This window comes from Cloeon dipterum, chromosome 1, assembly GCF_949628265.1.
Source record: "Cloeon dipterum chromosome 1, ieCloDipt1.1, whole genome shotgun sequence".
In the NCBI taxonomy this organism is placed as follows: Eukaryota; Metazoa; Arthropoda; class Insecta; order Ephemeroptera; family Baetidae; genus Cloeon; species Cloeon dipterum.
In genome coordinates this window covers 42487309-42503207 of record NC_088786.1, presented here as the reverse complement: position 1 = coordinate 42503207, position 15899 = coordinate 42487309, and the positions used below count along the sequence as shown (strand labels likewise).

Sequence of the window (15899 nt, the reverse complement as noted above, 5' to 3'; positions counted from 1 at the left end):
GAGGCCATCTTGGATCTGACCAGCCGGGAAACAATGCAAATGACGCTAATATTGCCCCCGCTGATTTCAAGGAAAATCCAGACCTTTTAATCTTTCGAAAAAAAGCAAAACTTTTCCGGCGAGTGAGACAAATGAAACGCGTGTAACATATTTAATTTTAAATTGCTCGCGCCAATATATAAGAAACAGTTATAAAACACTAAGACACGATTGCGTCTGAACAATTCTTGTCATTTTAATATATTTAATTCGATCTGTAGGGAATTTAGTTGTGCTGTCTGAGTTAGCCAAAAGTGCGCGATATTAAAAAAAGACATTGACAGGGACCAACCAACCTGATCATAAATCTGGAAGCAGCGTGACAAAAGGTCCGGGAGCACAACTACGGTGAATAGAACTAGCACAAGGGCCCAATAAAATATCTCTAATTGCTCCATGTTTTATTGCTTCTCTACGTAAAATTCTGTTTCTGCAACAAAAGAAAATCATTTTTTACATTTGCCTTCCAAGGAGGTGAACATTAACACGGCTAATTCAATAGCTAAAAATTCCCTATATACTTGAATAAATCTTCAAACATCTTCAAAGTTCAAGGTTTTCAGTTTTTTCGTTCGGTTTTTTATTAAAAGAGGTGTTCTTTAAGACATAAGCGGGGTTTAATTTAAAAGACACTATTAAAGAATAGCTTTTTCTTAATTTTTTAAAATCACATGTGGTGCCGTGTTAATTTTTTTCACCTCAAAATTTATAAATACTAGACTTGCAAAAATAACATTATTTGAAAATTTCCTATTTCTTTCCGCGCGGCTGCTATTATTTTGAAAGTTTGAGGCCAAAAGATATCAATTAATGTTGCATATTTTATTAATTAATATCACGTGCAAGAAATTTACCACGAAAAATGTCAGAAATGTTAGTACGACACTTTTGTTCCAATACTGAGAATTCACATTTTCTTTTTTCTCATTTCTTGCTAAATTTCTCTCATTGCCTTTTTTGTTTCGTCGAAAATATAAAATTAAATTGTGTAATGTTGCAGTTTTTGCTGGCCTTTAATAAAAATTGGCAGCAAAGTCTCATCAAAAATGCTGTGTGCCATTTTTCTTAATTTAATTTTCCAAAAAGGGCAGGCCGACGGACCTTGCGATTAATTATTTTAAATATCTATGGAATTATTTACCTGCTTTGAATGAGAGCAGAGTGAAGCGTGGTGAGCAAAGGAAGCGCTGGTTGTCGACTGGCACTCTTCATGATGATGATGATGATGATGATGTTGGTAACTGCGCGAGTACCTGCAATCACCCCCTCCCCAACCCCATGCAAAATAAAGTAATCAGCCGCTCGCACTGCTGCCTGTGTGTTAATTGTGTGAACGTTGTTCTGCAACTCAATTAAGTTCTACTCACTTGCAGAGAATTGCACCGACACGTTATACTACACGCCGACTTTTTGAGCAAAGGCAAAAAGCAGATAGACTGTCGTCGCATCGTCAACAACTTTCAAGACTCAAAAGAAATATTTTTTTATCTTCTCACTGTTAAATTTTCATAATTTTCATCGCCCCGCGAAAGCTAAAAGACCGGCAAAGTTCGAAAAATGTATTTTGTGTTACTTTCGGTCAAGTGTTTAAGAACAAATCGGTCGGTTAGGATTAACTTTTCGTGTAATATCTTTTTTAAATAAAAAATATCACCATCATCCCACTCTGAGCCGTGACTAAGAAAATATGTTTCTCTTTATGCCTTTTTATAACTGCGGAATATTTAACTTATATCCAGAATTTGTCGAATTGATTTTTTTCTGAATGGACAGCTGGAACGGATTGGCGTGACGTGAGAAAAGAGGCTCTGCTTCTGGATGCGGCCTTTTCCTCTCGAAAAAATTGAGAAAAAACCGACCGGTATCGTCTTATAATATTGCACTGTGATATTTCCCATATTTCCACTTGAATTATTTTTAATATTGCATTGCTAACTGCATCCATAAATTAGATTTTGTCGGAAAATGATGTTGTAAATCAATCAGTTAAACCCTGCGTTTCCCTTTATTCACATTTTTCTCTTTCGCATAAATTCAATCCTCGGCATCATATTCTTATGAAATGGTTTGGAAAACTATGTCTGCAAATAATGTTACTGTTCACTCCGAGTCGACGCACACTCTACTTATTACGAGTGAGTGAATTCGCTCGGGAGCGGCCAGGGCTATTAAATTTTCTCTGTTGGATGAAATTTGTCGCGTATGTAATGTCTTTTAATTGCAATAGTAGCGATGGTTGACTGTGAAGGGGAAAACCAAGTTTCAAGGTTACTTTTGCAAAGCCAAAAATAGTGGCCCGTAAAATCATTATTTTTACCTTTCATCTTCTATTTTTTCTATAACCTCTGGTCAGCAAGTGGCGCCTCCTACCAGCCCGTTGAGCTATTTGAGCATTACGGCAGCCAGTATTACCCCACCGAGAAAAAAGTCAACCAAAAGGTGCCCATTGGGTGCCCGCGTTCGGTCAGCCGGCTACCCCCCGTGGGCACCCAGATGGGCACCCATTGGTTATACCGCATGTCCAACCCTTCGGGCACCCGCGAGTGGTCATGCCCAGAATTCGGTCACCAAATGGGCACCCTTTTAATGACCTTTCACAGAATCTCCTTTTATGTACATTTAAAGTATACCTGAATTCAGGGAGCGTAATGAATGAGAGGCCGAGAATATTCGTTGACCAAAAGCTAACCATTGGGTGCCCGGCTGAGGTTACCACCAGTGGGCAGCCATTGGTTACCTTTTGGCTACCTTTTATCTAGGGCTGTCAGGTGGCACTGGTGGTAGGTCAATTGACTCTGTCCATTAAAAAGATAAATTTCAGTATAGCGCAAAATGACAGCCCGAGGTAAGAGGTAGCCAAAAGGTAACCATTGGGTGCCCGCCTGCGGTTACCTTCAGTGGGCAGCTAGATGGGCAGCACTTTTATTGGATGACATTTATACAACAATTGAAGTACAATTAAATTATACATTTTACAAATCAAATTTGAAGATCCCTATTTTAAAAAATCCCCAAAAATCGAATTGTGTGAATGAAAGGTGAACTGTAACTTTTTACTGAGTTTAGTTATAACCTTGAAATTTTCACTGTCTAAACTAGTTTTCGACCATAAACATCTAATCAATTTACAAAAATTTTGCAGGTCAAAGGTCAAGGTCACCTTTCACGACCTTTATACGCAAATTCACAATTAAGGAATGAACCCTTAGGTTTTTTGGGGATCAGGGCTGAAATGTTGCAATTTAAACTCTGCACAAGCTCACCAACTTTTAAAGGTGCAATAATAGTTTTACTGCAATTTGAATTTAAAAATTAAAAACCAGCTCGAGGCCGCTCGATCAAGCACGGCCTTTAGTCAGTGAGTTCGCCGATCATTCGTCGATAATATTTTAACCCACTCCATTTTGTTAGACACATCAAGAGAGCCCAGGGTAGACATAGTGAGGTCGATACCGACCTTCAGGGTCTGTACCTGACGTGGCCCTGAGATGAAATTGTTAAAAATATCAAATTTCATCAAACTTGGTGTCTTGCCGTCGGTTATCACCACTCTACAGACAAAATATTAAAGTCAAAACTGCCGATTTCAAAATGAAACAATTTTTAACATCACGTCCAGATTAATGGCTTTCACAAATATTTCAAGAACCGGTTTCAGGATTGTCATTCGGCAGTATTATTGAGCTGTAAAGCAGCGAAAACCTATAAAAAGACACTATGATTGATGAAATTGGAAATTTTTGAAATTATTATCTCAGGGTCTCGTCAGGTTGAGACCCTTAAGGTTGATTTTGACCTAACTATGTCTATCCTTGGTCCTCTTCATGTGCCTAATCAAATGGAATGGGTTAAAATATTATCAACAAATGATAGGCGAACTCGCTGACCGAAGGCCATACTCGATCGAGCAGTATCGAGCTGAATTTAAACTTACATTTTCTAATTACAGCAAACGCTATTTTTGTGCCTCTTAAATTTGGTGTAATTATGCAAATTTTCACGGACTACATTTCAGCCCTGAGCCCCAAAAAATCTAAGAGGGCTATCATCCCTAAAAATTGAATTTTTAAAAAAGAAAGGTGACATGACCTTTAACCTGCGAATTAAAAGTAGTTCACAATTGAAAACTAGGTTTGGCAATGAAAATTAGAAGGTTATACCTATTGCAGTTAAATTACATTCCACCTTTGAAGAACAGAATTATCAGTTACAATTAAAAAATAAATTAATAAATGTAAACAACAATTTTTCAACACCAAAAATCGCGTAAAATAGACTGCAGAAAACAGCACAATTACAAATTAATAAAACTTTATAGTTACAACCATAATAACACATTAATTTGTGAGGTGATGCAGTAACAGAACAGATAATGTTGGCTGATTCTAAATATTGTATGAGTTTACCAGCAGTTGGGAATTCAGGAATTCCCCCTTGGCTGCCATTAAATGGCAACAGCTTTTACTTTTGATATAAATAAGATTCCACTGAGATAGAGGACACGGTCCTGCTGCTGTGCATTCAACATTCAACCCTTTAAATAATTATATTTGATGTGCTGGAAACCAAAAACAGTTAAGCCAATCATCGTCGAAGTGTAATTACATTTGTTTTCAATGTGCTGATGTTTCTAGGGTGATTGGTATAACTTATTTTGGTTTTCAGCACATTAAAATGAATTATTTTTAGTCCAGAGAGGCACAGCAGCAGCATTTAATAAAAAAAACTCAATGAGAGGGAATCAAAATCAGAAGTATACCAGTGGCACCATCTGTTGATATTGACTTGAAACATTTAAGGCTTTTGCAATTATTGTTATTTTTAAACTTATGAGATAACTATCAGAATAATAATTTTAAAAATTTAGTTGTGTCCACAATAATTAGTTGTCTGGGAAATTATAGAAATTTTCATCTTGAGAATGTAAACCGAAACTAAAAATATGCCGCAAACACAAACTAAATCATAACAATAGTTGGATTCAGTTACTGCAAACATATGTTGAGTGAATTTACATACGTATTTGAGCAGAACATATGAGTCTTGTTAAAAATTATATTTAAGATTTAAACACAAAAAACGCCATTAAACATACATCAAAGAAAACCGGTAAACCAAAAATCCACTCAATGTGCCTACTCGTGTCGTCCAGCGTCGAGCACTTATCCTGTCAAACATGGGCGTTGCTTTTCATTCTGTGGGGTCCATGGTCCCATCCATTACATGTCCGCCAAAAATGGAAACAATACAGCAGACGAACCCTGCAAAATAAAATACAAAGTATTAATTATCTACTCAATAATATCGCCGGGAATTCAACTGCATACCTGTGGATACTGCGGCCGGAGTTTTGTTAACTTGTCCAGGCTTGTCATCCGGATGGCCATCGCGTTCAGGCAGCTATTCCCAACCAGAGGACATCAAAATGCTGAATCAGGGCGGGACGCGGTGCAAGCCTGACGACACAAGGATGAATTTAAAGCAATTTAAAACGAATATTTTGATGCCAGTGTGTCTATGTACGCGCGCGTATTTTTGTACACCGCGCCGTACGCAAATCTAATGTAAATTCAATGATGCCCTTACCTTTCGGGACATCAGGAACATCCACAATCCGTCCAAGAACCCGTTGATGTGTTCCAATTGTCATAATGCAACCGAAAACACGGCGAAATTGTCGTCTAACAATGATGATGCAATCAGCGCGTCTCAACCGTCATGCTTGTTTTCAGTCACTGAGCCAAAGACAGCCGCAGCTGGTGCTGCTGCCGACAGTGGCGCCACACGCGCGCCGCGCGTCGCGCGGCCGACGAGTGTAGCAAAGAAACGCGCGCGCGATAATGTTGAGCTAAAATAAGTGCTCAAAACGAGTTAATTTAAAGAGTTTGAAATGCTAATTGTAATAATCAAATAAATTTATAATAATTAATTTTTTACAAAACACGAACTCAAGAATTTACGGTGGTTCTCAGGTTGCCCATTGGTTGCCCATTGGGTAACCTATTTTGGTCATCAAATTTTTTTTATTTTTTTGTGTACTTTAACTACTTTTACAAAAATATTTTCCAAAATAAGTTAAAACCTGCGGTGACGAAAATCTGACAAAATTTGAGGGTAAAACCGAGTAAAGTAAAATGGTGTCCGCGCATCGGTTAATCTTTGGGTAACCAAAAGTTGCCCCTTTGTAGCAATCATATTAAAATGCATAAAAAATTTATTTTTCAATCCTACAATAACCAAAACAATATTTTCTTTTCTGTGGCCAAAATTTTACGAAAACAGTTCATGATCCGGTCACACCGCAGTTATCCGATCCGAGCTACCCGAAAGCTGCCCGATGGCTGCCCACGACTGGGCACCAGCAATTTTAGGTGATCCTAGCCAAATATAAAAAAATCCAATCAAGCTAGGTTCAGGGTCATGCCTGATATGCAAAACCACTCTTAGTTTAATTTTTTTAGTTGACCGCAAGTGACCATAGTTAACCGCCTGCCCGCTCCGGGTAACCAAAAGGTGCCCGATGGGTGCCCAAGACTGGGCACTGGCAATTTCGGTGATCCAAGCCAAATTTCGACAAAAATTTAATGAAACATGATTCAGGATGATGCCTGAAATGCAAAATCACCCTTAGTTTTAATTTTGTTAGGTGACCGCAAGTGACCCCCTGCCCGCTCCGGGTAACCGAAAGGTGCCCGATGGGTGCCCAAGACTGGGCACTCAAAATTTGCATGATCCAAGCAAAATTTCAAAAAAATTCCAATGAAACATGAATTAGGATCATGCCTGAAATGCAAAATCACCCTTAGTATTATTTTTTTTTAGGTGACCGCAAAGTGACCATAGTTAACCGCCTGCCCGCTCCGAGTATCGGAAAGGTGCCCGATGGGTGCCCAAGACTGGGCACTGGCAATTTCGGTGATCCGAGCCAAATTTCGAAAAAAATCCGATGAAACATGATTCAGGATCATGCCTGAAATGCAAAATCACCCTTAGTTTTAATTTTGTTAGGTGACCGCAAGTGACCCTCTGCCCGCTCTGGGTAACCGAAAGGTGCCCATCGGGTGCCCAAGGCTGGGCACTCAAAATTTGCATGATCCAAGCCAAATTTCAAAAAAATTCCAATGAAACATGAATCAGGATCATTACTTAAATGCAAAACCACACTTTGTTCAACTTTCGTCAGGTGACCGAAAAGTGACCGCGGTTACCCCTCTGCTCGCTGGGACATTCCGGAAATATCTCCTACTGCTTTGAAACTCTTGAGAATTAATCCAAATTGCCGTAGAGGACCCGAGCTGCGTGCATTAAATTATTATTATTCCGAGAGTAAAACACGTAATCAGAGTTTGAAGGCTTGCCGAGATGGGTTCTGATGGGTTCAAACCAGCACTATATACAGGAAAACTACTAAATGATTTTCCTGCTAAACTCACGCTAAACCACAACAAACTAGGGTTGGTAACTGTAAAAATGTAATTAACAAAATAAATCAGAAATACTCGCGCGCCAAACTACGAATACGAGTCCATAACATTTCCATTCAAATAGAGGTGTTCCAAATGAGCACCAAATGGCAAGTCGTGCGTGAATAGAGCAGAGCGGACAAGTTGAAAGTGGCGACTCGAACCGTTTGTCACGCGGAAAATCACAAACAGCATTTCAACTAACTATAGTAGTCGCGGGGGCTCATTAGCAGCGGCGCGATATCGAATTGACCAAAGTTCCAGTCGGAGCCTCCGCGTGCTTGTTTGCCTTTCAAGTCAGCAGTGTCGCTTTGTTGCTCTTTGACGTGCTAAACTAATATAGACCGCCTATTCTTGACTGCATCCCAGCTTCCTCGATAGTTTGATTCTTCTGCGGCAAAATAATAGCGAATTTCAATTTACCAATGTATCACCTCTTCCCAGGCAAATTGTTCAGACTTCATTCTTTTCGCCAAATTCCCACTTAATTTGATTTTCCAAGAAGGGCAGGGACGAACTTCAGCGACCTTTGGGTTAGAGCACTTCGAGTCATAATTAAAATAGTTTAATTTTGACGCAGGTTTTTTGAATTTAGAATTTTTTGACAAAATTAACTGGCATCGTCGAAACATTTTAACAGCACACACTAGGTGTTGTAACACAGATTTCAAACTATACATCTAAACTTTCGAACGATGAAATTATGAATAAAATTCGCTCTCGTGTCTGCGCCTTCTAAACGTGTATTTGATCCACCTGTTGCTGCACATTCTTGACGACTGCCACGCTTCGTAAATAAATTTGTATCGTTGCTGGCTGAGCGGACAGAATTACTCATTTATAAAACTGAGTGGGCCTGCGTGAGTACCGGACCGGGGTCACGAAAAAAAAATACATTTTAAGGCGGGGAAGACGCCAAAGCTACTTTGCTCGCTCCACGTTCAAGCAAAAATAAGGATTTTTATACGTGAAACGGTTCTTTCGTGGGTCTAAAATGTTTAACCTAAAGCATCCAAATTGTTCGTTACAAAACTAAGGGAGTAATTCGATAGTATTATTGGTATTTGCAGCATATACGGCACAGTATCCTAAAAATCCGATATTTTTTGTTATACTTGTTGCGTACATTTATAACACTTAATTTTATATTTCAAATTCATAATAATACGAAAGTTAATTAGCGTTTTAAGATATCTGAAACTGCTTAAGGATTCATTTGAAAGCGAAATTTTTATGATTTGAAGTGTAATTTTTTGGAGAAAAATGGCTGCATATGGTGAGGACTGTCTCCTTTCTTGAAATCCTATTTTATTTCGCAACAAAGAGTTTCCATCAAAAGATTTCAAACGCTGTTGGACTGATCTCGATGAGACTAGACACCATTTGAGTCGCTTAAAATAAGACCATTCATTCTAAAAGGCGATAGACGCACTTTTGCAACTAACCGCACACGCTAATTCATTTTGGAGTCGATTGGATAGTGATCCGAATGAGACTCAAACAATTCAGTGTGTATTGACGCTACTTTTAATCACTACTTAATTTTCCATTTTTAAGAATTCAAGCTGTTTCTTCGTCGGCAGCCACGTGACGTCGGAAGCAACCCGAATCGATCGTTATCATTATCACAACCACGACCAAGGTGACGGGTGCGAAAAGAGTAAAAATGAAAAACAAGATTTTTTGCTGCTCTGCTGATATTCTAGCGTTTCTTTGGATGAAGGAAGCCTGCAACAATTGGATAAGACGCGTTTCAATCCATTCATTTCACATGTTAATGCAATACATTTTTTCGTCGCACGCATACACCAGTGTTTTACTAAATACAAATCTAACAAAACATCACGAAACGAATTCCTAAACGTAATAACATAATTGTTAAAATTTGTGCGTTTGACCGTGGCGAAGCGAGACCAAATCATTAAAAAATGACGTTGAATTCACACGACTGCTTTTCTGCTTTGATAAAAATCCACCCTGGCTTTTTCCACACTTAACGCACAACCTTTCAAAAGGAAAATATTAAAAAATTACGGATTGGTAGATTTAAAATCAAATAATATATCACAGAGTCGCGTCCATAAAACACTTTTGAGGGCAACTACTGGAAAAATAAAAAGTCCCGAGCAAATGTGTTCGCACAGATGAAACGATTTTGTAAATTGCGCTTACCGCCGAGTCAGGAATAGTGGCACTGGTGACCGCGCGATGAGCCTTGAGTTTGGCGAGGCGGTGCTGAAAAATAGCAATACGTCAGCTGATAAATACTTTTATGAGTTGAAAAGAAGATCACGTACATTGGGATAAATATGCGTTTTGATGACGAGATGACAAAATCCGACGATGACCACTGCAACGACCAGAGTCAAGACAGTGAAGAATGAGACGCATCTCAATAGACCCATGGCTCAAAATTATTGGAGGAAAGCCAAATTTCTGAAACCGAGAAGAAACAAACAAATCAGATTTAGATCCCGGCTGCGGCTAAAATTGATAATTTAAATAAGAACGAGCATACGAATGTACTTTTTGTGAGGCACGCGTTTCACAAGCAAAAACAGTCGCGTAGAGCACGAATGCCATCAGATAATAGATGCTCAAAACTATCAGTTCGAACATTGTCTGCAAACAATTTTAAAAGTTGATGCACTAAACCAAATATGCTGTCAAGCATATTTGCAAAAGTTGGTCAGTGCACTTTTGCACTTTTGACGTGTATAAATTTAAAAAGTGACTCACCAATATTTGTTGCGATGCGATGTGGCTGGCAGCTGCAGTGAGACTAGAGTTGCAAGAGGCGAGCGGCTGTTGCATCCTCCGTTGAACCGCGATATGCGTGAGTCTGCGTGCTGCTCGGTTTCCGCAAACGCCAACCCTTTGCTTTGCTCACTTTGGCCGCTGCTGCTACTTTTAGCAATTATTACAGTCGAGGTGCATTTGCATGCCATGAGCCATGAGTCGTGTTTCGCAACTAAAGTTGTTGATCTTTTTAATTGAACAGCTAACTAGATTTGCGATAAATTATTTATTTAAAAAAATAATCCTCTCTGCGGTCTCATTTCTCATGTTTTCCAGCTTCCCGATCAATTTCAAATCCAGCTCGACGAAAATAAAATTGGAAATATCAGCAGCAGAAGTTTGCCATGCCATACGCGTGCGGTTGGCGGAAAGTTGAAAATTAAATGTGCATCAGTTTAATTAATTATTCGTATACAAGGGGTGCCAAATTTTAAATTTTCACTCTCAACTGGATGTCTTTGAGGAAGGGAAACTAATACATTTAATTCATTTTATACAATGCGCGTAAAAAACTAGACCTGACACGTGAAACTTTTGAACTATGAAATTATGAATAAAGGATAGAGAAAATTCCAGGACGTCTCAACAAACGTGCCTGCCTTCTAAACGTAATCGATCCACCTGTTGCAGTAGATAGATCAACCACCACGCTTTGTAAATGACTTTTTCCATCATTACTGGCTGAGCTTGAAGAATTGGCCATTTTAAAACTGGGTGGGCCTGTGAGTACAGGTTTTACGTGCCAATTAGTAATGGGAAAAATAGATTTATTCGGAATATTTAATAGACCGTATCCAAAACGTTAAAAATACTTAAAGCTTGCTTATTGTGTTTTCAAAATCAGTTTTGCAAAAATGAAAATCGATATCAGCCGATGCTCTTGCTATTTCCAATCGACTATCTGTGTTGTTTAAAGTGTATCACCTGTTTGATGAATTGCGAGCTCCAACTGGACGCATTTAATACTTAAATACTTTATGCCGGTTTCATTATTTGGAAAAATAATTATCCACGAGTCATTCCGTAGAAGGAAACTTTGGTGATTTTGTTGACTCATCTTATTTAGGTACTTTAAAAAGGCGACAAAAGGACAGAATAAACCACACACGACGTCCCCTATATCGTATTCATTTTGTGTCAATTTTAGGGAATGAGGAATGAGAGTCAAACAATTTAATTATTGACGCTACTTTTATTCACTGCTTCAATTTCCAATCTGTTTTGATGCCGCCGAATTAAGCAGGCTGATTCTTACTCTGCAGACGCACAATATATTATATTTCACGTAACCTGCAAAAAGCGTTACCGCCAAAAGCGTCCAGAAAAAAGAGACGACTGCGAGAGAAGCAGAAATGCTCATTAGGACTTGCTGCAACGCTGATTGTGTTGCGAGTCGGCCGATGGAGGAAACCTGCAACAATTGAGAACATTTTGAAAAAACTTATTTAATTCACAAACGCGTAACGCACAATTCCCATCGTTCAAACAAACATTTTCAGCGGCAGGATAAGAAAGAATGTTTTCCAACTACAACACACGACATTTAAACATTTTTCAGATAATTTCTACACCTTTTCTATTGGTTTTCCAGAAATAACTGTTCAGTGCGCTATATGTGCCGCTTTTTGAAACCAACACACACGCCTACGACTTCTCTAAACATGGCCGTATTGTCAATTATAATCCTCATCCAACCATGCGCGTGTTGTCGGCTCGGCGGACACAGTAAAAGCAGTGTTAATTCAAAGCTCAAGTGGAGTAATTATTCAGCAGATTTTATTAGCCAGCTCGTTAGCTGGCCATCAGCTCCGGAAAAACGCTATATTTGTCAATTTAATGGTATTGTTCGTTACGTCTGAGTGATTTTACTTCTTGGATAAACTTTGCCGCGAAATTGTCTTTTCAGGAATTAATTGCGTAATTGACGATCATACTTGGGCGGATTGGGATAAGCCAGTTCCATGCATATTTATTATTGATTGTAAAATCTCTTTGATAAAACGCTGACATTGTTTTCAATAATTTAATTTTATCATCGTGAGGTTAATCTTGAAAGTTTGTTTTTTTGGTCGCAAGCAGCCGAGTTTGTACCAATGTAGCCTTCAAATAATAAAATCGTGTCCAAAATAAATGAAACACTTTGGGGAGACTACTGCAATATCATAAACTTGTGACGACTTCTCTGAGCAAACTACAAAGATGAAACGATTTGCTTACCACCCAGCAGTCGAGATCAGTAGCATTTTTGACGGCGCAATCAGCTTTAATTTTTCCGAGCTGGGGCTGGAAAAATACACAAGACAGATTTTTGATTTTCATTTCATCATTGTGCATTTATTATAACACCAAAAGAAATGATAATTTTTTATAACACGTACCATCGGATCATTTTGGGCGAGTAGGCAGGTGAGATGACACACTCCGATGGTGACCACCGCAAGGGACAGAGTATAGAAGATTATTAAAGAGGCGCATTTCATTTTTTGACCCATGGCTCGAAAGCGAAGCGGGAAAGCTGGATTTCTGAAACCGAGAAGGAACAAACAAATCAGAATTAGACTCCTTCTCGAATGAAACCTTGACACATCTCAGCAAAAAAATTGGATACCCGCGTATTGACAGACTGTTCAAAGATATCCTGAAGGAAATCTAATTTGTTGCTGGGATACATAGCGAAAAAATTGCAAAAAAAGAAAATATAATCCTATTAATTACTTAATACTTTCAACACACGGCGGCCCGTTGGGTCGCAATGTTAATGAATTCTCAGGAGTGAAACGCAATATCAGAGATGACAACTTTAAAAAAAAATATTGGAAAATTTTGTCTGGAGCTTATTTATATGCATTACCCTTTTCAAGGCAAATTATTCAGAGTGAAAGATGCAATCAAAGAAAGATCTGCACAGTGAAAATAGAAGAAAAATTGTCAAATAGGTGAGAACCTGCGAAGTACGAGGGTAGCGCAGCGACGCCGTCCGTCCGTCCGTTGGGCAGGGATGTCGGCGGCACGAGACTATGAACGCGGATCGTGTTGGTGGGAAGCTCTCCTCGCAATCGATTAATAATTCTCATCTGCGAGTGCGTGCGCATAGTCCTTATTTCCACTCGGTTTTCTGTGTGCGTGCGCTACAAACTCGATTTCGTGGGTGGCACTTTTAAAACTCACTGTTTTATCGAAATTTCGACGAAAACACTTCATATTTTTCTAGAAGTGCTATTTTAATCAGAAAAATTTGTCTTTCGCTCGACAAAAGTCTAAAACACGAACAAGCATCTTTCGCTGCAGGAGTCGGCGTGAATGCATGTCGTCGGATGAGATGAGTGAGCAGACAGGCACGTGGGGATGCGCGTCGCGCTGTTGTTGCCATCTGCAGGCCGGCAGGTGAACAAGCTATCGATCGGTTTTTCCATCTCGAAAGCATGCGAGCCACGTGCTTACAATGGTTGTGATTCGAATAAACTTTAGAGAATATTACATACATACTACTTGAAAACTTTTTGCCGTTTTTGTTATGATGAAAACGCAGATAAAAAATCTTCCATGATTTATGCCACAGATCGAAACTTTGGTGATTGTTGACGCATATTTTAGGTACTTGAAAAGACAGAATTAACCAAACGCCAAATCCCCTATCGTATATACATTTGGTGTCAATTAGAGATTAGAGTGAATGAGACTCAAACAACTCAGTTGACGCTATACGTTTATTCTCACTACTTTTTTTTTCAATATGTTTTCAAGCTGGTTCGTAGTTTGTAGCCACAAGATATTCCAAAAAACTTGGATCAATTGCGATCACGAAGATGTTGAGTGCGTGAAGCCAGAATGAATTAACATTTTTTGCTTCTCTGTTGATTGTGCCGCGTGTCTTTGGAAGAAGGAAGCCTGCAACAATCGATTTATAGATCTTACATGAGTAAAAGCTGACAGGAAAAAATCTCGACAACAACCATTTTACGACTAGGCTTAAAACTCGCGTTGACTCAGTTAAATCGCTATGGACAATATGGCTTGTTTTTTTTAATTATTCAGAAAGAAATTATAGGAATAGAAAATTTACTTGAGTTACACGTGACTCGACTTTTTTATTAGGCACACAGCACTTGAATAATTGAACTGTCGGCGTAGTGGCCACAGAGTCAGATGAAATTTGCTGCAACAACAATGTTTTATCCAGGAATTTGGTGCAATACATTAATCTGTTTAGTGCTTGTGCATATTCCGCTCATGGTCGTTCGCGAATATAAGCTCATCAAATATTAGCGCGTGCATAGCGAAATTTGGCGTTGGTTGATGCCAAAGCCCGCGGTGCTGAGTTACGCTAAAAAGTTTCACTCTTCGCACCGTGCGGTGTTCAATTGGATCTATTTATTTTTATTCAATGTAATGAATACCGCTTTACCGTAAGCGGTGAGCGGCGGCGGGGTGGCCAACTCTGGGGGCGGCTGCAGAAGAGGCGGCAAGCACCGGGGGCAGGGAGCGGTCGCAGGCCGGCAGGCCTGCAGTGGAAAAGATAAAGTTTGTCAAATTGATTAATTTTGAACATACATCACAAATCAAATGTAAGGCAAGCAATCAGGGCCGCCTAATTCTCACCCTTCAAAAATAATTTTCATCGGCTAAATCATTTAGAATATTATCCATCAAACTCACAGCATTCTCCAAAAAGAAACCAAAGACTGAGAAAACATCTCGTTGCGGGAGATAAAATATTATATGCTCTTGCACTCGTAGCGCCCTCCTTAACGTGCTGAAAACCCAAATCGGTAGAGCCAATCACCGTAGGATCGTGAAAAACTTATTTTGGAAATAAAAAATCTTTTCGAACGTTTCTACGGCGAATGACTGAACCGATTTTGGTTTTCAGCACGGCAAAAGAAAGCATATTTGATTAGGAATGCACGCAGTAGCTAGATTGGGTCTCAAATCGCAGCGGAAAAGAGGCTTAAAACTGAATTTATTACGAAAGTATTCGGCGCTGCCATCGGCTAGCGACTTTGAACACTAAAGACTTACACAACTGGTGTATTACCCATATTAAAAAGTGGAGGGATGGACATTAATGTATATGTGACTGTTTTCCTGCAATTAACGCATCTAACCTGGTTTGTTCCACAATTCATAAATCGGAAAAATGGTTTTTAATAATAACGTGTAGCTCTAAAATCTAAATCTAAAGATTCGTATCAAAAATAGGACACCTCTGGAATCTGCGAGAAAAATAAAAAAGTTGTAACGACATATCCGAGCAAACTATGCCTCAGATTGAACGATTATGGTCTGCTTACCACCGAACCAGGACGAGCATGACGAGCTTTTAATTTGTCGAGCCGGTACTGAAAAATGAATGAATCAGACAAGACAGTTTCATGATTCCATCTCATTGTTTTACAATAGTTCTCAAACAGAAGAAATTTATACGTACGCTCGGATACTTTTGGCTTAATTGGAAGATGAAGAGACAACAAAGTCCGACGGCGACTTATTGCAACTAGCAGAGTCAAGACGGTGAGACACGTGACGCAATTCATTCGAGCCATGCCCGCAAACGCAAAGGGAGAAAGCCGGATTTCTGAAACCGAGAAGAAACAAACA

At 39.1% G+C, this 15899-nt stretch overlaps 1 long non-coding RNA gene across 1 annotated transcript; it reads right to left on the bottom strand.

The window, feature by feature from the left end:
- Window positions 1–2712: 2712 nt before the first annotated feature.
- LOC135934122 (uncharacterized) lies at window positions 2713–6825 on the bottom strand. Its single transcript, XR_010574069.1, has 3 exons — window positions 5626–6825; window positions 5367–5495; window positions 2713–5300 (listed from the first exon to the last, which is right to left on the bottom strand). It is a non-coding gene; the product is annotated as an uncharacterized LOC135934122 (long non-coding RNA).
- Between the last annotated feature and the right edge of the window lie 9074 nt (window positions 6826–15899).